Here is a 23,501-nt window from a genome sequence, read left to right on the forward strand (position 1 = left end):
ACATAATCGGAAGTAGGGTTACTAGATAGAAAAATGATTATTATTCAATAATTAAAGTGTCTTTCACAGATTAGCATCAAATGTCTGATGTACTGGCACCAAATGATACAAATGATACACTCAATTTTCCAGACTCTTAAAGCGAAATTTTATGTAAGTTTTCCACTAAAACCAGAGAGGTATCCAACTGCCAAATCAAAATACACAGAGAAATCTGTCACACTAAAGAGCGGGTATACCTTCAGATTAGCTGAAATAAACTATTAAAGGATAAATTCAAAGCCACTGAAGATATTAGCATTAACAAAAAGACTATACTGCAATTATTTACAGACCAAAAAGATGTAAAGAAGAGAAGTAGAGAAAGCAAAAAAAGAAAGTAATTTCAGATTTATTGAAAAAGCTCATTATCCCTGCAAGGCAGTGTGGTATCTGGTTAATGAACACAGGTGAAAGCTCAACTCTTGCTCTAATTCTTGCAGTCCAGATTTAATGAATATGTTTTAAACACAGCAGAAAGCACAGTATACAAAACTCCTGACTTTGGAACAGATACAGCATTTGCTGTGAAATTTGGAAATAAGTTCAGCATGGTAATGTGGAAGAAAGAGTATCCAAAAGGCATAAAAAATAATAAAAACTACAAACACTCAGGGATCCCAGGCATTTATGGCACATCCCATACTATATTACAAACTATAGTCTGTATAATAATGAAAGCAATCAATTTTCGACAAAATAATGTAACTGAATAGATAAAAAATCTACTCACTGAGTGGTGGCAGAACACACACATAAAAGGTCATAATTACACAAGCTTTCAGAACCAGCGGCTCCTTCTTCAGGCAGGAGGGTTAAAGAGGGAGGAAGAGGGAGTGGAGGAAAAGGACTGGAGAGGTCTAGGAAAAGGGGTGTATTTCATGAAAGTCTGCTAGACATGCAGGTCAGGGGAGACTTACCATTCAGATTGAAAGGAAAGAATAATTGTTGGGGACTGCACCAGATGATATTTGAAAACCTGAGATCTTAAAGGTGAAGACAGGGTAATATGCAAGACAGAGATTACTGCTTAACATGGTGTATGAATTACTAAGACGAAAAGCTAAGTGTATTATATGTAACAGAGATTTGAGGGGGCAGCAGAAAATAGACAGATAAGAAAATGAAATATATAGAAAACAAAAACGCAGTGAAGAAAGAGGTAGTTGGTGTGAAGAAACGCTGAGGTGGAAGACATTAACGTAAATCAAGGCCAGGTGGGCGGTGAGGACCAAGGCTCCTAACCCTGTGACTGTCCATGCTGCAAGACTTGCCCTATGCACCCTTCTACCACCACCTATACCAGCCCTTTAACCGACGAAAAGCATACTATCAGAGAGAGAGCCACTGGTAAAACGACACATCATATACCAGCTGTTATGTAAACACTGTTCAGACTTTTACATAAGCACGACTACCACCAAATTATCAGTTCAGATGAATGGGCATATGCACAGGGCGTATACTGGCAACACACAGTATTCTGTTACAAAGCATGCTTTATAACATGACAATTGTGACCTCGGTGCCTGTTTCAGCACATGAGGCATCTGGATTCTGCCGCAGACACCAATTTCTTGGAACTGCGCAGGTGAGAACTACCGCTACACGTTATTGGTTCTTACCGCCCACCTGGCCTTAACTTGTGTTAATGTCTTCTACCTCATCATTTCTTCACAGTAACTACTCCTGTCTTCATTCTGTTTTCATTTTCTACATCTATCATTTTCTTACCTGGCTATTTTTTTGCCACCCCTCCCACCTCTGTTACATACAATACACTTAGCTTTTCACTCTTATTAATTCATGCCCCATGTTTAAGCAGTAATAACTGTCTTTAATATAACCCTGCCTTCGACATTTAAGCTCTCAGGTTTTGAAATCTTGTCCGATGTTGTCCTACAATCAGTCTTTCCTTCTCGCCCCGTCTGGTAAGTCTCCCCTTACCAGCGATTCCAAGTGACATTCCCAAAATCCGCTCCTTTTCCTAAACCTCTCCAGTCCTTTTCGTTCACCCCTGTTCCTTCCCCTCCAAACCTTCTGCCTCAAGAAGGAGCCACTCACTCTGAAAGCTTACCTAACTATAACCCCCTTTTATGTGAGAGTTCTGCCACTGCTTGATGGGTACATTTATCTATCCAATTACATTAAACTATAATGTTTGAAATTGCTCGCCCACTGAAAATAGCAACAAGGAAGTGCCTCCATTCTGGAGAATTTCCAACAGTTTATGATAAAGGTAACCCACATGAAGGGTCAAACTATAGGACTGTATCTACAATACCAGAGCTAGCTAAGGTGATGGAGTCCATAATGAAAGATCAGCTGTTTAGTTGTTTTGAAGGAAATAACCTGTTTTGTGATAAGCAGCATAGATTTTGAAGGGCTAGTTAACTACAACAGCAGTACTTAACAAAGTTACAAATACAAGTCATGGTTTTGAAGACAAGGAGTCGGTAGCACTGATACTCTGTCTCTAGCAAGGCATTTGATTGCATCCCACTTAAGGCCCCACCCATCAAGCTAAAATCATATGGTTCTGGGGGACCTGTTCTACAAACTCTCGAATCCTACCTAAATAATAGAGGGCAGATTGAATCGGTGCCAGGAGCAGGCTAAAGTGAAATGAAGTTAAAACACAGTGTGCCACCAAGATCCATAATCGGTCTCTGTTGCTCCTAATTTTTGTTAATGCCATAGTCTCCAATAGGTATACCTTGCAGTTTGCAAATGATAACTATGTTCTCAATGTAGTTCGGGTTGTTCAACAAGCAGATGTCCTATTCGGTGAGGTCAAGGCCTAGTTTATCATAAACAAGATGAACATTACTGAAGACAAAACACAAGAGAATGATACGCAACCTCAGTGATACTGGAGCACTGGGTGACACATCAGCTGTTAAGCTTCTGTGGATTTTCCCATTGATGCCAAGTTAATCTGGCAACAACACACTGACCATGTACATTCCAAACTCTCACAGGTTTTATACCTCTCAAGGAAACTAAAAAGAGAAATATCACAACAGTATCTACTAACAGAATACTACACAATGTTCCACAGCCACATCAGCTACGGGCTGTTACTGTGGAGCCATTCTGCAGGCTGCAAGAATGGTCTTATATTGCAAAAGAAAGTAATGAGGATCATTACCTCAAGCAAAAACTGACCAATGTAAACCAGGTTTGCAATCTAATGGCAACGTCCTTCAAGTCGAGAAACTCTCCCCTTCCTAAATCAGTGTTGGCCATTGTTTGCCCTTTATTTATTTATTTTTTAAACACCACATACTGTAGACACCCGACGGAAAAATATTTCCAGCTATATACCGCGTATGGAGAAAAGAAATACAAAACAATCTCGAGTGCAGTTTTTCAATTTAACACTACTGCCTGGCGAACATCTTACTAACGTACAATTTATATAATTTCAATCGCAATTCTAAGTGACAAAAACGTCTTCCCCATCTGACTCTTCTAGGCCGTTATAAACTGATATTCATGCGTGGCATGAAATGTTATGCAACACACTAAATGAAATAGTAGCAAAAAAGCATTCTCGGCTAGATTTACCCCCTTAACTAGTTCGGAAATTCCTCATCTAGCAAGAATCGCTACTTTCCCGATACCCGGGAAGCATTTCATAACTTTCCGGGAAATCGAGAAGAGGAAGACAGCTGCGCAGGAGCATATAAAAACATACAAATATGCGATTATTCAAAGAAGTACGGCACAAGTTGGTTATTAGAAAATTACTTAAACTAGAAGGATATGCTGTAAATTGTAACGTGGCGGTAATATCAAAGTCCAATTAATTTCAGTTTTCGGTGCAAAGACACTTACATTACATTAAGAAACAATACTTCCGTTAAGTATGAAGACCACAACATTTGAAACGGACGAACCTTTTTGGTTCGATGCTAAGGTTTGGTTTTCAATGTAGCGGGCGTGACAACACTAATACAACGTGATTCGTCAAGGTCCGCGTTGCTTTTCAGAATGCAATGGAGTTGAAGCCGTACCTTGATAAAGATTCTTGATTCTTAGGTGACGTAAATTCTTTACGTAACCCAGACTATCGTCGCTCTGAACAGATGCCACCAAATGAATTTGCTCAGTTTACTACAGTGTACGTGTACTTTTTATAGAGTTAAAGATAGATTAAAAGTTTTATGGTATTTAAACGCGTGGCCCATACGCCAGACAGATTATTCGAAGCATGTCTGAAATGTGTCATTACTTTCGTAACAGAGTTTCACAGTTACGTCCTTTAATACGTGATGGGCATACAAGTAATCAATTTAAAAAGAACCTGCACACGTTCAATATTTATTGACAATTCTAGTTTGTCAAAACTTCAATATATTGAAGGGACTTCACACTATCAATAACACTGACAAAACTGTCAGCTGACAACGCGAGTTTACAAGGTTAAGATGTTGCACACCCAACTCAACACAGCTACAAGACACGTATTAATTTGTGACTTTCGGGTGTATGGGGAGACCAACCCCTCAGCCAGCCCGTTTACATAAAAGTAAAGAACGCATAAGCTATATATTCTTTGCTCGGATGACACATGATGACTTTCTTCGTTCGTAGGTCTCAAGCATGGAGGTAAGAATTCTTACCTCCATGGTCTCAAGTAATACAGAACGTCGTTTAAATGCTGCACAAAGTCGAGAGAGAACGGATAAGCCTCGTGTTGACTTGCTACTAAGGGATATGCAAAATCGCTGAACTAAACTTATGGTATACAGGAACATATAAATTGTTACAACCGAAGAGTAACGGCACGGAGTTTATATACAAAACACAGCGCTCTGGCCTGTCTTCCCGGAAATAATTTGGCGCGAAATCTAACACTCGTGGCACGACACATGCGCCAAACACTCGCGCACTGTGCATACAGAACTGCTAGCCGCGGACGCTACAAACTAAAGTCAGAATCACAGACCTGAAAGATTTCATAAATTATTTTCCGATGAGCTCTGCAACGTACGTCAAGTTATTAGCGTTTATTAAACAGAGAAGCAAAACACGTTAATCAGAGAGGCAGTCACAGTCGACAAGAGATTAGGAATAACTTAAGAGATTTCTGGCGACAGACAGGTTATTCTAATGCTCGAAGCTTAGTTCTATAATATCAGCTAGACAATTAGTACAATTCTGTGGAAACCTGCGGGACAGTTATATATGCCTGACAAGGACCTGTTCAGACTACTAACGAAAAAGTTTTTTGTACACTTTGAGATAATTTGGCGAAACTGAGATGTATTATGCAGACCTCTTATTTAGCCACCGCAGATGTATGACGTATTTTTTCGAAATGGCATAGTTTTTCCAAAATGTATTATACCAGTCTATACTATACTTTCAAATTAAGGAAGTAAGCAGTGTCATAGGGAACCCTCCGTTAACCATCCTAAAGTGGTATACCCAATGATTTCCCTTGCATAGGCCTATTGACATTGTTTCATGTTAAAAGACTTCTTAGAAACTGAATGTACTATATACACAGCAGCGTATTAAGAAAATGGTCTGCACTAACGCCACGTGGCTGGTTTCTAATGCTCTGTCTGCATCTGAATGGAGAATAATGTCAAACCGTAATACTTGGCCTTACATATCCAGTATGTATTGACAACACTGAGAGTATTTTGAAGTCCATGAGTACTGCACGTCAATTTTTCTATTATTGACGGTACTGCTATACACGCCCTCAGACGATCAATACATTGACAGTCGGACAATATTACTGAACATGTGAGGGCCCCTTTAGAGAGTTCATAACAAGCCTGATATACAACACAGTATTATTTCGTTTAATACCCAATGCTTATTTTCATGACCGCACAATTGTAATTTCATGGAAATGTGGTCATTCCGTCATGAGTATCTGTCGCACTTGTATGGGCAATAGTTATAAACAAATGTCGTATCTCATAAACCATTTGGCCGATTCACACTATTCCTTAACGAATTATTACGTGACATCACCGTCATGTCAGATTGTATTCACACTGATTGTCACATCAGGTCAGTTCACTTAAGCCTGCTACTGTACTGTAAAGTGAAGTTATGAGTCACCAGTAGAGTTACAAAGAGTCAGAGTAGAATATCGGAATTGAGAAACCAACAACGATAAAGTTTATTAATGACCACAACAAACTTCATTGAGTGATTGACTGATTTTTATTTGATCCTACTTGATTATATAATGTACAGAGTGAGTATTTCTAATATAGGACAGGTCAACTTAAACCCAATGTCTTAAAATATTTAACCCTGGACTGGTCATGCGGCATCTCACAGACGCCAGGCACAGTTTATTTAATCAGTATTGTTCACCAGATACACTGGCGGACTTGTAGTCTCATCATGGAGATGGGTCAACTCGAGCTACCAAACGGATTAACTCAGGTTAAGGCGATTTCAAATCAATCTTAGTTAGACTGTTATTAACTTGAATTGTGTTAATGTGATGCACAGCGTGGGCGGCATCTGTGGGTGATGGTTTCGCACGAGGTTGGAGTTTAAAGAACGTGACGTAGCAGTAGCTTATTATGGTTTGCTTTGTTTGATCGAAATTCACGAAGCATTTAATAACTGTCTTTTGCAAGTGGGACTATAAAGAACATTAGCATCATGGCAACTTTGTATATATAAAGGAGAGCACATAGCCTTGCCCTTATTATAAAAATTTATAACCATTTGACACAATGAGTTACATTTGATGCCGTTACATAGGTTAGTGTTACTAGTTTTTTATTTTTTATTTTACCACTTACTTCAGTAAACCACAATGTGTGCTTTCTTGGTAGCTCAGAGAATGGAAAGGCGGTATTCCAGCTCCAGCCAGGTGTTTTGTAACATGTGTTCTGTCACAGTACCCATAGCAGCTTGTTCAGTTCGTCGACGTCAGCAACTGGTGTGACGAAGACTCTGTCCTTGATATAGCACCAGAAAAAGAAGTCAAGGGGCGTAATGTCTGGAGAGGGGAGTAATGTCCGAATCGGTGGATTGGAAGGAACAGTCCAACACCCTGGTCAACCTGCCCTCCAGATATTACGCCCCTTGATTTGACTTGACTTGACTTGACTTGAACTCCAGCACTACCAATGGAGGGCGCCACGAACTTGTAACTCATTTTCAACCAGATGTCCGGAAACGTTTGATCATATAGTGTATTTTCATATTGCGGCCTATTGCAGGGCAACCATTCATGCACATGATGAGGCATTTGGCTACCTTAAGGTCGTCAGATCGCCGACAAACCATTACAGCAAATTCTGGGTGTATCACCATTTTCAAAACTTCATGCCTAAAGACTTGAAACTCCAGCCTGCTGCACAGTAATCACTCATCCTCATGGCAATGCATTTGGCTACTAAATCACCGATTATGAATCCCCACAAGGAAAAAATTGACTGATATGTCAAGAGATTTATAAAATAATAAGTATATTGTTTTTAAAATTTATATAATATCGACTATATCCCTCATAAGAAAAAATTTCAGTATGTGGAACATTTTGCTTTGATGTCAGGTATCTGGACATTAAACAATTCATTCTGCGAATTTCGGATGTTTCACAAGCTATTTTCAAAGTTTCAAACCAAAAGACCCAATACTGCAACCTGTACTGTGGTGTTTAGTCATAATACTGAACAGTCATTGGGTAACCTTACTCTCGTCCGATAGCTGTCAAAATCTATACAGCATGTTTCACGAGTCTGGCTTCAAAATTTCAGGTTGAAAGATCAGAACTTGCAACCTACGTAGTATCCATCACACTCATGGCTATATATGTATAGCCATCTATTGGGAAAACGCAAAGCTCTAGTTAGGTAACTGAACTGAATCATAATCTGCATAGAGGCAAAAGAGAGCACAGTGCTGAATGTTATATCAGTTTTTTTCATCCCAACTCGATTTACCTCACTTTACATAAACTTTCAGCTTGGTTTACTATTCAAATGTGTATGAATTCCTATAGGACCAAACTGCCGAGGTCATCGGTCCCTTGACTTACACACTACTTAAGCTAACTTACGCTAAAGACAACACACACACACTCATGTCCGAGGGAGGACTCGAACCTCCGGCGGGAGTGGCCGCCCGATTCGTGAATGGCGCCTCTAACCGCGCGACCACTCCGCGCGGCCTTGGTTAACTCGTTTAGCGTAAGCCCGAGTAGGCCCATCGCTATTGTCATCCCCCTTCCAGTTAAATAAATGCAAACATACAGGGGATAGGCAAAATAATGTGAACCAACAATGCAGGTAAGACACATGTCGCACTGGACTGTGCACGTTCATTACGGACTATATTATTAGGCATCAGTGCAGGTTGTTTACGAGTAGTGCATACTAGGCATCAGTAGAGGTTTCTTACGAGTAATGCACACTTCGTAATTACATTCAGAGGCGACCTAGACGTGTTCCAAAGATGTCAGATTGTGTGGGCCCGACTAGCTAGAGCATCAGTAAGCAAGATCGCCAAGTTATTGAATATTCCAAGAGCAACTGTTTCAAAACTCACGACAGCCTACACAAAACATGGAAAGACATTATAATGTAGACGTGATAGTGGGCGCAAATCAAAACTTAATGACAGAGATCGTCGTACGCTAACACGAATTGTGAAAACAACACAAAACTATGGCAGAGCTCAATAATCATCTATCGACATTGTCCGCCGAGAACTCCATAAAGCGAATATGCTTGGTGGAGTGCTATACTGAAACCATTAGTGGCGAAAACCAATCCAAAGAAGCGTAAAGCACGGTGTCAAGAGCATAAATGCTGGATGGCTGGATTGCTGATGAGTGGAAACACATCATATGGTCCGACGAGTCAACGTTTCCGTTATTTCCAACATTGGGCTGGGTTTACATATGGAGAACGCCAAAAGAAGCTTACAACCCTGATTGCTTGACTCCAATGGTTAAACATGGAGGTGGAAATGTAATGTTGTGGACAGCCATATCATGCTATTCTGCTGGTCCTGTCATTACTCTCAAAGGCCATGTCACAGCTGACGATTATAAGGGCCATTTAGACATTCATGTGCACCCCATGATTCAAATGTTGTTCCCCAACAATGATGCTATATTTCAGGACGATAATGCTCCCATTCACACAACCAGGACAGGCTGGGGCATGCAACTGAACTGCACAGTCTTCCCTGGCCAGTACAGTCCCTGGACTTGAACATTATTGAACCCCCTGTGGATGGTATTGGAGCGCAGACTCCAGAGCACACATCAGCCTCTCTCGTCACTACAGGACTTAGCAGAGGTTCTAATCGAAGAGTGGCATAACATTCCACTGGGGATTATACAATCACCGTATTCCAGTATTCCAAGAAGAATCGCAGCTGTATTACAGGCAAATGGGGGTCCACTGCCTTATTAATAAACCATTCCCAAGTTAAGTTCAGATGTTCACATTATTTTGCCTATTATTCTGCTCTTTAACAATGCATCCATTACAGTGTAGTGTTGGATGGAAGAGGTTGTCATCGAAACCGCATCGCTAGAGTAATTTCATTTATAAGTAGATGTTGTTAAAGGGATAACATTGCAACAATCAATAGGCTACATATTTTCAATGGTTCAGATACACACAAAGTGTTTTCAGAACATACATAAACTTGTTATTCAACTTCACCAACTGTCATGTCAAAGGTTTAGGCCTACATTATTAAAATGATTCCTTAATTCCAACTTTTTCCCACTGCATGAAATAGATATTCCCATCGCACATTTTCAGCTTCTCTTTGATAATTGTTGCTTCCCAAATGAGCCACTGACTGCAGACTAATTGTATACTTGCACTTTGCTCCTGGAATATCTCCACCTGTATTGAAATCTTCTTGGTCAATCTGTTATGCTTGGCAATAGTTTGGCGATGTCATTCTTAACCAGTTGTGTAGACTTCAAGCAGTCCCTATCACTTTATCAGTTGTAGAAAATTTAAGCACCTTTGGTCTAAGAAATATTCTAAACCACGATACAAGTATGGCAAAAGCATTCTCCACTGCACATCAAGCTCTCGATAGTCAGTAATTAAGTATTTTTTCTACTTTTGATAACACAGTTCTGCTGTAACATTTCATTACATTTTTTCGCACGGGAAGGGCATCATCACCAACACTCACTGATTTTTCTTGTATGTCAAGTAGATTATTCTGCACGGCTGTATTGAGAGTAGAGTCACAGAAAATGGCACTGTCACTAGCACATCAATTTCCACCCACATCAATATTTCAGAAACAGTAATTTACATTTAACCAAGCTAAATAAAATAACACAAGATGTTCCCTTATAGCTGAGAAATGTAGAACCAATAGGCTGGGGCACACTTTATTTGGACATGGTTCCCATCAATTGCTCCACAGCATCCTGGGAATTTCCACCAATGCTGGAAACTATTAGATATTTGAATCCATTCATCTCTTTCTCTTGGTATCTGAAATAATAATAATTTGTTTCAGTAAATAAACCAACAGACAGAGGAATTCCTGGAATACAATGAATGTGAATGTAGTAATAATGATTCACAATTGGAGTTGTCTCTTAAAGCAGCAACTACCCCCAATTAAGAGATCGCTAGAAAAAAATGAGTCCTCAGCAATGCCAGCATGAAAAATACAAAAAATCTGCATCGCTAATTGCCAAGTACAAAAGAATTGAGGCAACTTTGGCAGGAAAAGAATACAGTGAGAATCTTTCCATGTTCATTCCGTCCTCCCCCTCAAATGATGCAACAGAAGCACATTCGCCATGTGTCAACTATTTTCATTTGACAACTTCAGCACAAAGTGACAACAGAATTCTTGAAGCCATTGCTGTTTCATTTATAGACAAAAAAATCGATAATAGTACTTTACTCAAGTACGCACAGACAGTGTTGTCACAAACTCTGATTTCATTTCTTTCTTTTCATTCTCCTTGCTTGCTGTAAAATGTAATTTGCAAAAAAACTGTATTTCGGTATTGTTCCTGACAAACGTTTTGAAAATATTTAACAAATGAATGAATAAACATATGTGTACAGCCTATCTGATTTTACACTGAAAAGCCGAAGAAACTAGAACACCTGCCTAATATCGTGTAGGGACCCCACGAGGACTCATAACTGCCGCAACATGACGTGGCATGAGCTAATGTCTGTAGTAGTGCTGGAGGGAATTGACACCATGAATTCTGCAGGGCTCTCCAGAAATCTGTAAGTGTACGAGGGGGCAGAGATCTCTTCTGTCAGCACGTTGCAAGGCATCCCAGATATCATCAATAATGTTCATATCTGGGGAGTTTCGTGACTAGCGGAAATGTTTAAACCCAGAAGAGTGTTCCTGGAGCCACTCTTGGTCGTTCCAAGGCGTGGCAGGCAGCGAAAGGCGTCCCCGGAGGCTGATCAGAAAGCCTCCCCGGTGCGTCTGACAAACCGGTTTCAGGCACTGTCTCTGGCTGAGCCAGATGCAGCCGCCTGCCCTGTTTCAGAGGATCATTCTCAGCCTTCAAGGTCCGGGCAATCGCAGAGGGTGGGCTTACTGGTAGTTGGGAGCTCCAATGTTAGGCGCGTAATGGGGCCCCTTAGGGATACGGCGGCTAAGGAGGGGAAGAAATCCAGTGTGCACTCCGTGAGCATTCCGGGAGGAGTCATTCCTGATGTGGAAAGGGTCCTTCCGGATGCCATGAAGAGCACAGGGTGCAGCCAGCTGCAGGTGGTGGCACATGTCGGCACTAATGACGTGTGTCGCTTTGGATCTGAGGAAATTCTCTCTGGATTCCAGCGGCTATCTGATTTGGTGAAGCCTGCCGGTCTTGCTTACGAGATGAAGGCAGAGCTCACCATCTGCAGCATCGTTGACAGAACCTACTGCGGACCTTTGGTGCAGAGCCGGGTGGAGGGTCTGAATCAGAGGCTCAGACGGTTTTGCGACCGTATTGGCTGCAGATTCCTTGACTTGCGCCATAGGGTGGTGGGGTTCCGGGTTCCGCTGAATAGGTCAGGAGTTCACTACACTCAGCTGGCGGCTACACGGGTAGCGGAGGCTGTGTGGCATGGACTGGGCGGTTTTTTTAGGTTAGAAGGCCTCGGGAAAGTGCGGGATGGGCTGCAATGTCAAAGGGTGCTTGGCAATTACAGGACGTGCTTGGATCAAGGAACAGTCGGAATTATAGTTGTAAACTGTTGTAGTTGCGCTGGAAAAGTCCCTGAGCTTCAAGCGCTAATAGAAAGCACAGAAGCTGATATCGTTATAGGTACAGAAAGCTGGCTAAAGCCTGAAATAAGTTCTGCAGAAATTTTTACGAAGTCTCAGACGGTGTTCAGGAAAGATAGATTAGGCAGAATTGGTGGTGGAGTGTTGGTGTCTGTCAGTAGTGGTTTATCTTGTAGTGAAGTCGAAGTAGATACTCCGTGCGAATTGGTGTGGGTGGAGGTTATACCTAACAGCCGAATTAAGTTAATAATTGGCTCCTTCTACCGACCCCCCAGACTCCGATGATACAGTTGCGGAACAGTTCAGAGAAAGTTTGAGCCTCGTAACAAATAAATACCCCACTCATACGGTTATAGTTGGTGGGGACTTCAACCTACCCTCGGTATGTTGGCAAAATTACTTGTTCAAAACCGGTGGTAGGCAGAAAACGTCTTCCGAGATTGTCCTAAATGCATTCTCCGAAAATTATTTAGAGCAGTTAGTCCACGAACCCACGCGAATTGTAAATGGTTGCGAAAACACACTTGACCTCTTGGCCACAAACAATCCAGAGCTGATAGAGAGCATCATGACTGATACAGGGATTAGTGATCACAAGGTCATTGTAGCTAGGCTCAATACCATTTCTTCCAAATCCATCAGAAACAAACGCAAAATAATTTTATTTAAAAAAGCGGATAAAGTGCCACTAGAAGCCTTCCTAAAAGACAATTTCCATTCCTTCCGAACTGACTATGCGAATGTAGACGAGATGTGGCTCAAATTCAAAGATATAGTAGCAACAGCAATTGAGATATTCATACCTCATAAATTGGTAAGAGATGGAACGGATCCCCCGTGGTACACAAAAAAGGTCCGAACGCTGTTGCAGAGGCAACGGAAAAATGCATGCGAAGTTCAGAAGAACGCGAAATCCTGAAGATGGGCTAAAATTTACAGACGCGCGAAATTTGGCACGTACTTCGATGCGAGATGCCTTTAATAGGTTCCACAACGAAACATTGTCTCGAAATTTGGTAGAAAATCCGAAGAAATTCTGGTCGTATGTAAAGTACACAAGCGGCAAGACGCAGTCAATACCTTCGCTGCGCAGTGCCGATGGTACTGTTATCGACGACTGTGCCGCTAAAGCAGAGTTATTGAACGCAGTTTTCCGAAATTCCTTCACCAGGGAAGACGAATGGAATATTCCAGAATTTGAAACACGAACATCTGCTAGCATGAGTTTCTTAGAAGTAGATACCTTAGGGGTTGCGAAGCAACTCAAATCGCTTGATACGGGCAAGTCTTCAGGTCCAGATTGTATACCGATTAGGTTCCTTTCAGATTACACTGATACTATAGCTCCCTACTTAGCACTCATATACAACCGCTCGCTCACCGATAGATCTGTACCTACAGATTGGAAAATTGCGCAGGTCGCACCAGTGTTCAAGAAGGGTAGTAGGAGTAATCCATCGAACTACAGACCTATATCATTGACGTCGGTTTGCAGTAGGGTTTTGGAGCATATACTGTATTCAAATATTATGAATCACCTCGAAGAGAACGATCTATTGACACGTAATCAGCATGGCTTCAGAAAACATCGCTCTTGTGCAACGCAGCTAACTCTTTATTCGCACGAAGTAATGGCCGCTATCGACAGGGGATCTCAAGTTGATTCCGTATTTCTAGATTTCCGGAAAGCTTTTGACACCGTTCCTCACAAGCGACTTCTAATCAAGCTGCGGAGCTATGGGGTATCGTCTCAGTTGTGCGACTGGATTCGTGATTTCCTGTCAGGAAGGTCGCAGTTCGTAGTAATAGACGGCAAATCATCGAGTAAAACTGAAGTGATATCAGGTGTTCCCCAGGGAAGCGTCCTGGGACCTCTACTGTTCCTGATCTATATAAATGACCTGGGTGACAATCTGAGCAGTTCTCTTAGGTTGTTCGCAGATGATGCTGTAATTTACCGTCTAGTAAGGTCATCCGAAGACCAGTATCAGCTGCAAAGCGATTTAGAAAAGATTGCTGTATGGTGTGTCAGGTGGCAGTTGACGCTAAATAACGAAAAGTGCGAGATGATCCACATGAGTTCCAAAAGAAATCCGTTGGAATTCGATTACTCGATAAATAGTACAATTCTCAAGGCTGTCAATTCAACTAAGTACCTGGGTGTTAAAATTACGAACAACTTCAGTTGGAAGGACCACATAGATAATATTGTCGGGAAGGCGAGCCAAAGGTTGCGTTTCATTGGCAGGACACTTAGAAGATGCAACAAGTCCACTAAAGAGACAGCTTACACTACACTCGTTCGTCCTCTGTTAGAATATTGCTGCGCGGTGTGGGATCCTTACCAGGTGGGATTGACGGAGGACATCGAGAGGGTGCAAACAAGGGCAGCTCGTTTTGTATTATCGCGTTATAGAGGAGAGAGTGTGGCAGATATGATACACGAGTTGGGATGGAAGTCATTACAGCATAGACGTTTTTCGTCGCGGCGAGAGCTTTTTACGAAATTTCAGTCACCAACTTTCTCTTCCGAATGCGAAAATATTTTGTTGAGCCCAACCTACATAGGTAGGAATGATCATCAAAATAAAATAAGAGAAATCAGAGCTCGAACAGAAAGGTTTAGGTGTTCGTTTTTCCCGCTCGCTGTTCGGGAGTGGAATAGTAGAGAGATAGTATGATTGTGGTTCGATGAACCCTCTGCCAAGCACTTAAATGTGAATTGCAGAGTAGTCATGTAGATATATGCATGTAGATGTAGCAATTCTGGATGTGCGAGGCGTCGCACTGTCATACTGGAATTGCCCAAGTCTGTCGGAATGCACAATGACATGAATGGATGCAGGTATTTAGACAGGATGCATACTTACATGTCACCTGTCACAGTCGTATCTACAAATATCAGGGATCCAATATTACTCCAATTTCACACGCTCCACATCATTTCAGAGTCTCCAACAGCTTAAACAGTCCACTGCTGACATGGAGAGTACATGTATTCATGAGGTCATCTCCATACCCAGGTGTGTACTGGGTGTATTGAACCACAGACCTAGAAACGACAGAGATGCTTCGTCCCACTGTAGCCCTGAGTGGTTCACAACCCCACAACAGGCCACAGCAGTCCAACCACCCCACTGCCGACTCACACCAAACCCAGGGCTATTGTGTTGTTCGGCCTCCAGTGGACATCCCCCCTCCCCTCCATAAACGTCTCATACCAGGCGAGGGTGGTAGAGTAATTATGGTGTACGCATATGTGGGACAGTGCTTGTGTAGCAATCACTGACATAGTATAATTGAGACAGAATAAGGAGAACCACCCTGCATTCATTAAGGCAGATGGAAAACCGCCTTAAAACCCATCCTCAGGCTGGCCGGCACACCGGACCGTGACACTAGTCAACTAGATGGATATGTGCTTGGGACCAGCACGCCTTCCTGCTCAGGAAGCAGTGAGTTAGACCAGTCCAGCGCCAGCGTTGAGGGACCCAGGCGAGGTGTAAAGTTTTGCGTCATGCAGTCATCAGGGGTATACGAGTGGGTCTTCAGCTCATAAATCCCATATCAATGATGTTTCGTTGAATGTTCGCATGCTGACACTTGTTGATGGCCCAACACTGAAATCTGCAGCAATTTGCAGAAGGATCGCATTTCTGTCACGCTGAACGATTCTCTTCAGTCATTGTTGGTCCCGTTCTTGCAGGATCTTTTTCTGGCTGCAGCAATGTCGGAGATTTGCTGTTTTACCTGATTCCTGATATTCATGGTATACTCGTGAAATGAACGTTTGGGAAAATCCCCAGTTCATCGCTATCTCGGAGATGCTGTACCCCATTGCTTGTGCACCGACTATAACGCCACGTCCAAACTCACTTAAACCTCGAAAACCTACCATTTTAGCAGCATTAACCTATATAAAAACTGGGCAGATACTTATTGTCTTACATAGGCGTTGCCAATTGCAGCACTGTATTCTGCCTGTTTACATATCTCTGTATTTGAATATGCATGCCTATATCAATTTCTTTGGCTCTTCAGTATAAAATCTTTGTAATTACATTCAGGACTTGTGAAATGGACTTGGAGATAGAACACTGAGGTATAGGAAACAGATATTCAGGTGCTTTGAAGCTATCACCCATTGCCAAATGACGCAGTGTTACCTCTAGTTTTGTCCTTGGCAAGATCGCCATCCTTGTGGTGGTGTGCTGTTTTCTTAATTTATCCTCTACCATCTCCAATAACGTATCAAAGTTTTCTGATGTCATCCTCATTATAACTCTGTAAGCAAAAGGATCTTTGCATGATGATTCCCTCAAACAATTTTCATAATACCATATTTATCCCTCCTCTCAATCCACCTTCTTATCCATTTGTTACATTACTTTTTGCCTTTTCCATTTTGTTTTTGTTTAATTATATGTTCTGTTAAGATTGTTGCCAGTAAGACAACGCCAGTAATTATGACATTTTTCGAAATTTTCACCCAGCTGATAACTATTTTATATGCTCCTGTATATGGCATGGGGCAACCAACACTAGGCGGCGACGAGAGAAACCAGCGACCAGCGAAAAAGTAAAGCACATTTCAACTTTTGATGCTCTCGTTTCAGAGTAACGACTTTGTTCGCTGTCTATTATTACACATGTCGAATTTAGCAGCTTCTTACAAATACGCCGGTGAATAGCGAATAAATAGGCTCCATATAATATAGCCTTAAGGGTAAATATTTTATTTTTTATTTAATCTAGTAGTTTTTAAAATTTGTTAGTAATAGCTGTCGCAATCAGGTATTTACTTCTCTTAAGATCCAATATGAGATCACAGAAGACCTACAATCTGGGAAATGTATGTGGCAGTGAAATTGTACTACGGCTATTGTTTGAGGAAGATGATCTCTCAGATGATGACTTCGGTGTTTACAGTGATGTGGAAGAAGACAGTGTGGAAGCAAGAAAAGAAAATACCGACACCGTGCTAGATGAAAAGCCCAGTGTTAGTTACAGTGATAATCATGTTGATGAATATTTCCTAGGAAGGAAATCAGTTATTTACTGGGAGTGAAAGGAGCTGCAAAGAATTCAAGAATACAAATGGACTGTTGGGAATGCTTTTTCGACAAAGAGCTGCTCTCTAGCAGTGGTTTGGACACTAACAAAAAGGTGACTGAAGTACAGTTACATTATTCCAGAGGAAAAGATGCTAAGGGACATTATTCCAGAGAAAGGGGTGCTAATCTGACAGACACTACTGAAATAAAAGCTCTGTTAGGAATATTGCATTTATTTACAGCAAGGAAAAAATCCGCACAAACACACAAGACATATGGGCCTCCAATAAAATGGGAACTGAGTTATGTTGTCTAACAATGAGTGAAAGATGATTTAGGTGCTTCTTATACTGTTTGAAGTTCGGTAGCAGAGATACTGAAGAGGAAAAAAAGAAAGCTAATAATTTAGTCCCTACATGTGAAATATTTTCTACCTTCGTGGCTAATTGTAAAAATGTTTAGTCATTTGGGGAATACTGCACTACTGATGAAAAACTAGAAGCATTCAGGGGCAAATGTTTCTTCAGGCAGTACACCCATAGCAAACCAAATAAGTATGGGCTAAAAATATTTGCTTTGATATGTCGTGGGATGTATCACACCGCCAACCAGGAAATATGTGCTGGTAAACAGCCTATAGGGTCATTTGCAATTAGCAACAAACTGACAGATGTTATGAAATGCCTCACTTCTGTGATCTCAGGATCTGAGCATAATACACTCCTACAAATTGAAATAAGAACACCGTGAATTCATTGTCCCAGGAAGGGGAAACTTTATTGAAACATTCCTGGGGTCAGATACATCACATGATCACACTGACAGAACCACAGGAACATAGACACAGGCAACAGAGCATGCACAATGTCGGCACTAGTACAGTGTATATCCACCTTTTGCAGCAATGCAGGCTGCTATTCTCCCATGGAGACGATCGTAGAGATGCTGGATGTAGTCCTGTGGAACGGCTTGCCATGCCATTTCCACCTGGCGCCTCAGTTGGACCAGCGTTCGTGCTGGACGTGCAGACCGCGTGAGACAACGCTTCATCAAGTTCCAAACATGCTCAATGGGGGACAGATCCGGAGATCTTGCTGGCCAGGGTAGTTGACTTACACCTTCTAGAGCACGTTGGGTGGCACGGGATACATGCGGACGTGCATTGTCAGGTTGGAACAGCAAGTTCCCTTGCCGATCTAGGAATGGTAGAACGATGGGTTCGATGACGGTTTGGCTGTACCGTGCACTATTCAGTGTCCCCTCGACGATCACCAGAGATGTACGGCCAGTGTAGGAGATCGCTCCCCGCACCATGATGCCAGGTGTTGGCCCTGTGTGCCTCGGTCATATGCAGTCCTGATTGTGGCGCTCACCTGCACGGCGCCAAACGCGCATACGACCATCATTGGCACCAAGGCAGAAGCGACTCTCATCGCTGAAGACGACACGTCTCCATTCGTCCCTCCATTCACGCCTGTCGCGACACCACTGGAGGCGGGCTGCACGATGTTGGGGCGTGAGCGGAAGACGGCCTAACGGTGGGCGGGACCGTAGCCCAGCTTCATGGAGACGGTTGCGAATGGTCCTCGCCGATACCCCAGGAGCAACAGTGTCCCTAATTTGCTGGGAAGTGGCGGTGCGGTCCCCTACGGCACTGCGTAGGATCCTACGGTCTTGGCGCGCATCTGTGCGTCGCTCCGGTCCGGTCCCAGGTCGACGGGCACGTACACCTTCCGCCGACCACTGGCGACAACATCGATATACTGTGGAGATCTCACGCCGCACGTGTTGAGCAATTCGGCGGTACGTCCACCCAGCCTCCCGCATGCCCACTATACGCCCTCGCTCAAAGTCCGTCAACTGCACATACGGTTCACGTCCACGCTGTCGCGGCATGCTACCAGTGTTAAAGACTGCGATGGAGCTCCGTATGCCATGGCAAACTGGCTAACACTGACGGCGGTGGTGCACAAATGCTGCGCAGCTAGCGCCATTCGACGGCCAACACCGCGGTTCCTGGTGTGTCCGCTGTGCCGTGCGTGTGATCATTGCTTGTACAGCCCTCTTGCAGTGTCCAGAGCAAGTATGGTGGGTCTGACACACCGGTGTCAATGTGTTCTTTTTTCCATTTCCAGGAGTGTATAACCATTGACGATTGGTTCACTTCCTTAGAGTTCTCTTTTCCCCAAAGGTCTCTTTAATTTTTCTGTAGGCTGCATCTATCTTACCCCTAATGGTGTGTACTTCTACATCCTCACATTTATTCTCTACCCATTCTCGCTATAATGTACAGTAATGTTGAGATATAGAACAATATGGCCCCGAGTGAGGCTCGCGAGTGTGTAAAGTCCGGAAAAAAGTGTAAAAATATCGAGGAAAAGTGTTTCTCGTGCAGTACAATTAGTGTGTATAGTGAAAATTTGTGCATGACATGCTACATAATAAAGAAAGTCGCAGAAAAAAACTGTGGAACCACAAGAAGTAATAAGGAGTAATTACACATGTGGAGCATCTACATCGTCTTTCGGGGAAACAAGTGTAATATTAAGTTCGGATCCCTGCCACTGCAAGAAACGTGCGGTTAAAGGTGTAATGTGTACAATATGTAAAACTGTGTTTCATTATTCATGTGTTAATGTAAATCCTAAACGTAAGATTTGGTTCTGCGCAAAATGTAGCAGAGAAGATCCTGTGCAAAAACTTAATAAGGTGGATTACACAAACAATATCATTGCAGTGTTAGTGGAAGAGATACGCGTGTTTTTACAACACGAGTGCAACAAATCCCCGCAGCTGAACACAACGGGCGTAAATAAATCGCACAGTGAACCCCACTCAGGAACCATTAACTATAGTAGCAAAAATATAAGTCATAACTTGTGTAAAAAGTACGGGAGAGTAGGCAGTAATGGCGTATGCGTTCTTGGTGTGCAAAAATTGATCCGTCGCCGAAAAAAACACGAAAATTCATCGTCAGAAAGGAAATATGATACCAATGTCTACAGGGCCAGTCTAAACCCACCTATTCAATTACGAAACAGATACGAAGTGCTAAGCGAAATAAGTAATGATAGTGCTTCAGAAAATATTTTTGAAAATACGCAGGTACATGTTTCAGCCGTTGCTGCTCCTCTGAATAGGCCTACACGCAATTCATGTCAACATATGCCTAGGTCACAGCAAAAAGTACATAATCACATGGGAAAACTGCACATTCTAGCTGATAGCCACGGGCGCGGAATAGCCTCTCTTGTTAATGAGGCATCAGTTGTTAAATCTACGAGTTATGTCAAGCCTGGGGCTTCCCTTTCGAAGGTAATTAAGAATGTTTACACTGATGAAATTATCAAGTTGACTTTAAAAGACTTTGTAGCTTTGTTTGGTGGCTCTAACGATGTATATAAAAATGAAACCTCTAAAGCCTGCTCAGAATTGAAAAAGCATCTGGCTCTTTTGTCTCATACAAACATTCTCTTTGTCAACATTCCACATCGCTATGATCTGCCACGCTGGTCTTGTGTGAACAAAGAGATTAGTGCTACTAATGAGAGTTTTTCCAGTATATGCAGTCAATTCGAAAATGTTTGTGTTGTTGATATTAGTGGCATTGGTCGGAGATTCCACACTTCTCATGGCCTTCACTTGAATGGCCTAGGAAAGAAAATTGTAGCACAAAAAGTATTGGATGAAATAAAAAGGCACCAGCAAACACCTGCAACACCAATAACGACAGCAACAGTAACACCACAAAAATCAATAACAGCAGGTTCATCACAAGTAGCAACAACAACAGAAGCAAGAGCAACAACAAAATCATCACCATTAGCAGCAGTAAAATTACCACAAATGGTCAAACCACAAGCAGTAATTGCAACTAAACCTTCGGCGGAAACAACAGCAAAACCAACAGATACTACAACAACAGATCCACCATCAACAGAAATAGTGCCAATAAAAGAATCAAAGGCAGCAACAACACGAAGAATCCTGTCAGCACCACAACCACTACCACCACCACCTCCGGCCACAGAAACAGCAGCAGCAACAACAGCAGCAGCAACAGAACCAACAACAACAGTAGCTGCAGCAACAAAACCATCAACAACAGTTGCAGCAACACAACACTGCCTACGGAGGAGTCAAAGACAAGGTACATCGACATCATTAAATAAGGATTTTTTATGGCTTCAGACAAAGAAAAGGAAAAGATTGTGACAAATCAGCAAGAAAATTTGCAGATAAGTCACAACTACTATGGAAAAAGCAGCACATTACCAAGTAATGACAAAAGAAAAAATACTTGCAAAACAGTCAGGATAATGTGTCAGAATATTCAATGCCTCAGAAACAAAGTACTAGATCTAGAAGTAGCTTTAAATAATCTTGCTGATGTCTCTTGTATTTGTTTATCTGAACACTGTGGTGCAAGGCTAGTGAATTAAGTCTCATAAATATAAGCAAGTTTAATTTAGCATCACATTATTGCCGAAGTGTTTTTAAAAATGGTGGGGTATGCATTTACTCTAGAGTAGGACTGCAGTTCAAAGTGAAAGGTAGTGCTATTTTCATTGTTTTCTATAAGAAGTGGTTAGCAATCACAGTTTAGTCAATAATCAGCCGCCTTTAGTGAATTAGCAGTCTAGTTAAAAGTTGATTAAGTCTCTTCAGTAAATTGATTCCTTAGGATGGATAGGATGTGTGACTGCTGTGTACGGACGCAGGAGGAGCTGGCCACTCTTCGCGAACAGCTGAGCGTGTTGATGGCCGCGGTCAGCCGTCTTCAGGCTGCTGCCTCGGAGTGTAGCGGCAGTGGGAAGTCTTGTGCGTCGCAAGGTACACCCCAGGTGTTACATGCTTCACCCACTGTCCCTGCTGTCGAGACATCTTCGCGGGTACCGGGCGCTGTTGGGCTACCCTCTCCCCAAGGGGAGTGGCGGGTTCAGCGGCGTTCGCGGCGCACGAGGCGGACGGTCAATGTGGAGGCTGGCCGTGTGGAATCGCCCGCTCTGCCTGTGAGTGGACATGTGGCTGCTCCTTCAGCAAGGTCCGAGCAGGCACACGGGGGGAGGGGTTTATTAGTTATTGGGAGCTCCAACGTTAGGCGGGTGGTGGAGCCCCTTAGGGAAATAGCAGAAAGGTTGGGGAAGAAGGCGTCTGGGTTCAGAGGTCATCCTCAGTTCGTACAGGCGGTTGGCGGAGTTGGTGAAGGCGGAAAGCCACGCTCGCGGGGTGGAATCAGAGCTAACTACTTGTAATATCGTTCCCAGAACCGATCGCGGTCCTCTGGTTTGGAGCCGAGTGGAAGGCTTAAACCAGAGGCTCAGACGATTCTGCGGAGAGCTAGGGTGCAAATTTCTCGACCTCCGCTATCGGATGCAGAAATATAGGGTCCCCCTGAATAGGTCAGGCGTGCACTACACGCCGGAAGCGGCTACGAGGATAGCGGAGTACGTGTGGAGTGCACATGGGTTTTTTTTAGGTTAGAGAATTCCCTCCCTAGGCCCGACAAGACGCCTCCTGAGACGCGGCAAGGCAGGAGTAGGCAAAATGCAACAGGGAATAACAATATTAATGTGCTAATAGTAAACTGCAGGAGCGTCTACAGAAAGGTCCCAGAACTGCTCTCATTAATAAACTGTCACAACGCCCATATAGTACTAGGGACAGAAAGTTGGCTGAAACCACATGTAAACAGTTATGAAATCCTAAACTCAGATTGGAATGTATACCGCAGAGACAGGCTGGACAGCGAAGGAGGAGGCGTGTTTCTAGCGATAAGAAGTGCAATAGTATCGAAGGAAATTGACGGAGATTCGAATTGTGAAATGATTTGGGTGAAGGTCACGGTTAAAGCAGGCTCAGACATGGTAATTGGATGTCTCTATAGGCCCCCGGGCTCAGCAGCTGTTGTGGCTCAGCACCTGAAGAATAATTTGGAAAATATTTCGAGTAGATTTCCCCACCATGTTATAGTTCTGGGTGGAGATTTTAATTTGCCGGATATAGACTGGGAGACTCAAACGTTCATAACGGGTGGTAGGGACAAAGAATCCAGTGAAATATTTTTAAGTGCTTTATCTGAAAACTACCTTGAGCAGTTAAACAGAGAACCGACTCGTGGCGATAACATATTAGACCTTCTGGTGACAAACAGACCCGAACTATTTGAATCAGTTA

The 23,501-nt window shown here is 42.7% G+C and overlaps 1 protein-coding gene across 8 annotated transcripts in view; it reads right to left on the minus strand.

The window, feature by feature from the left end:
- Positions 1-4,878, minus strand: part of LOC126272063 (putative methyltransferase DDB_G0268948) — a 125,497-nt gene extending 120,619 nt beyond the window's left edge. For 3 of the 8 annotated variants that reach the window (XM_049974595.1, XM_049974601.1, XM_049974602.1), the window contains exon 1: positions 3,880-4,046. The gene's annotated coding sequence lies outside the window, so the exon portion shown is untranslated. The other 5 variants (XM_049974594.1, XM_049974599.1, XM_049974596.1 and 2 more) reach the window with 3 other exon arrangements.
- Between the last annotated feature and the right edge of the window lie 18,623 nt (positions 4,879-23,501).

The sequence above is a fragment of the Schistocerca gregaria genome, chromosome 5, assembly GCF_023897955.1.
Source record: "Schistocerca gregaria isolate iqSchGreg1 chromosome 5, iqSchGreg1.2, whole genome shotgun sequence".
In the NCBI taxonomy this organism is placed as follows: domain Eukaryota; kingdom Metazoa; phylum Arthropoda; class Insecta; order Orthoptera; family Acrididae; genus Schistocerca; species Schistocerca gregaria.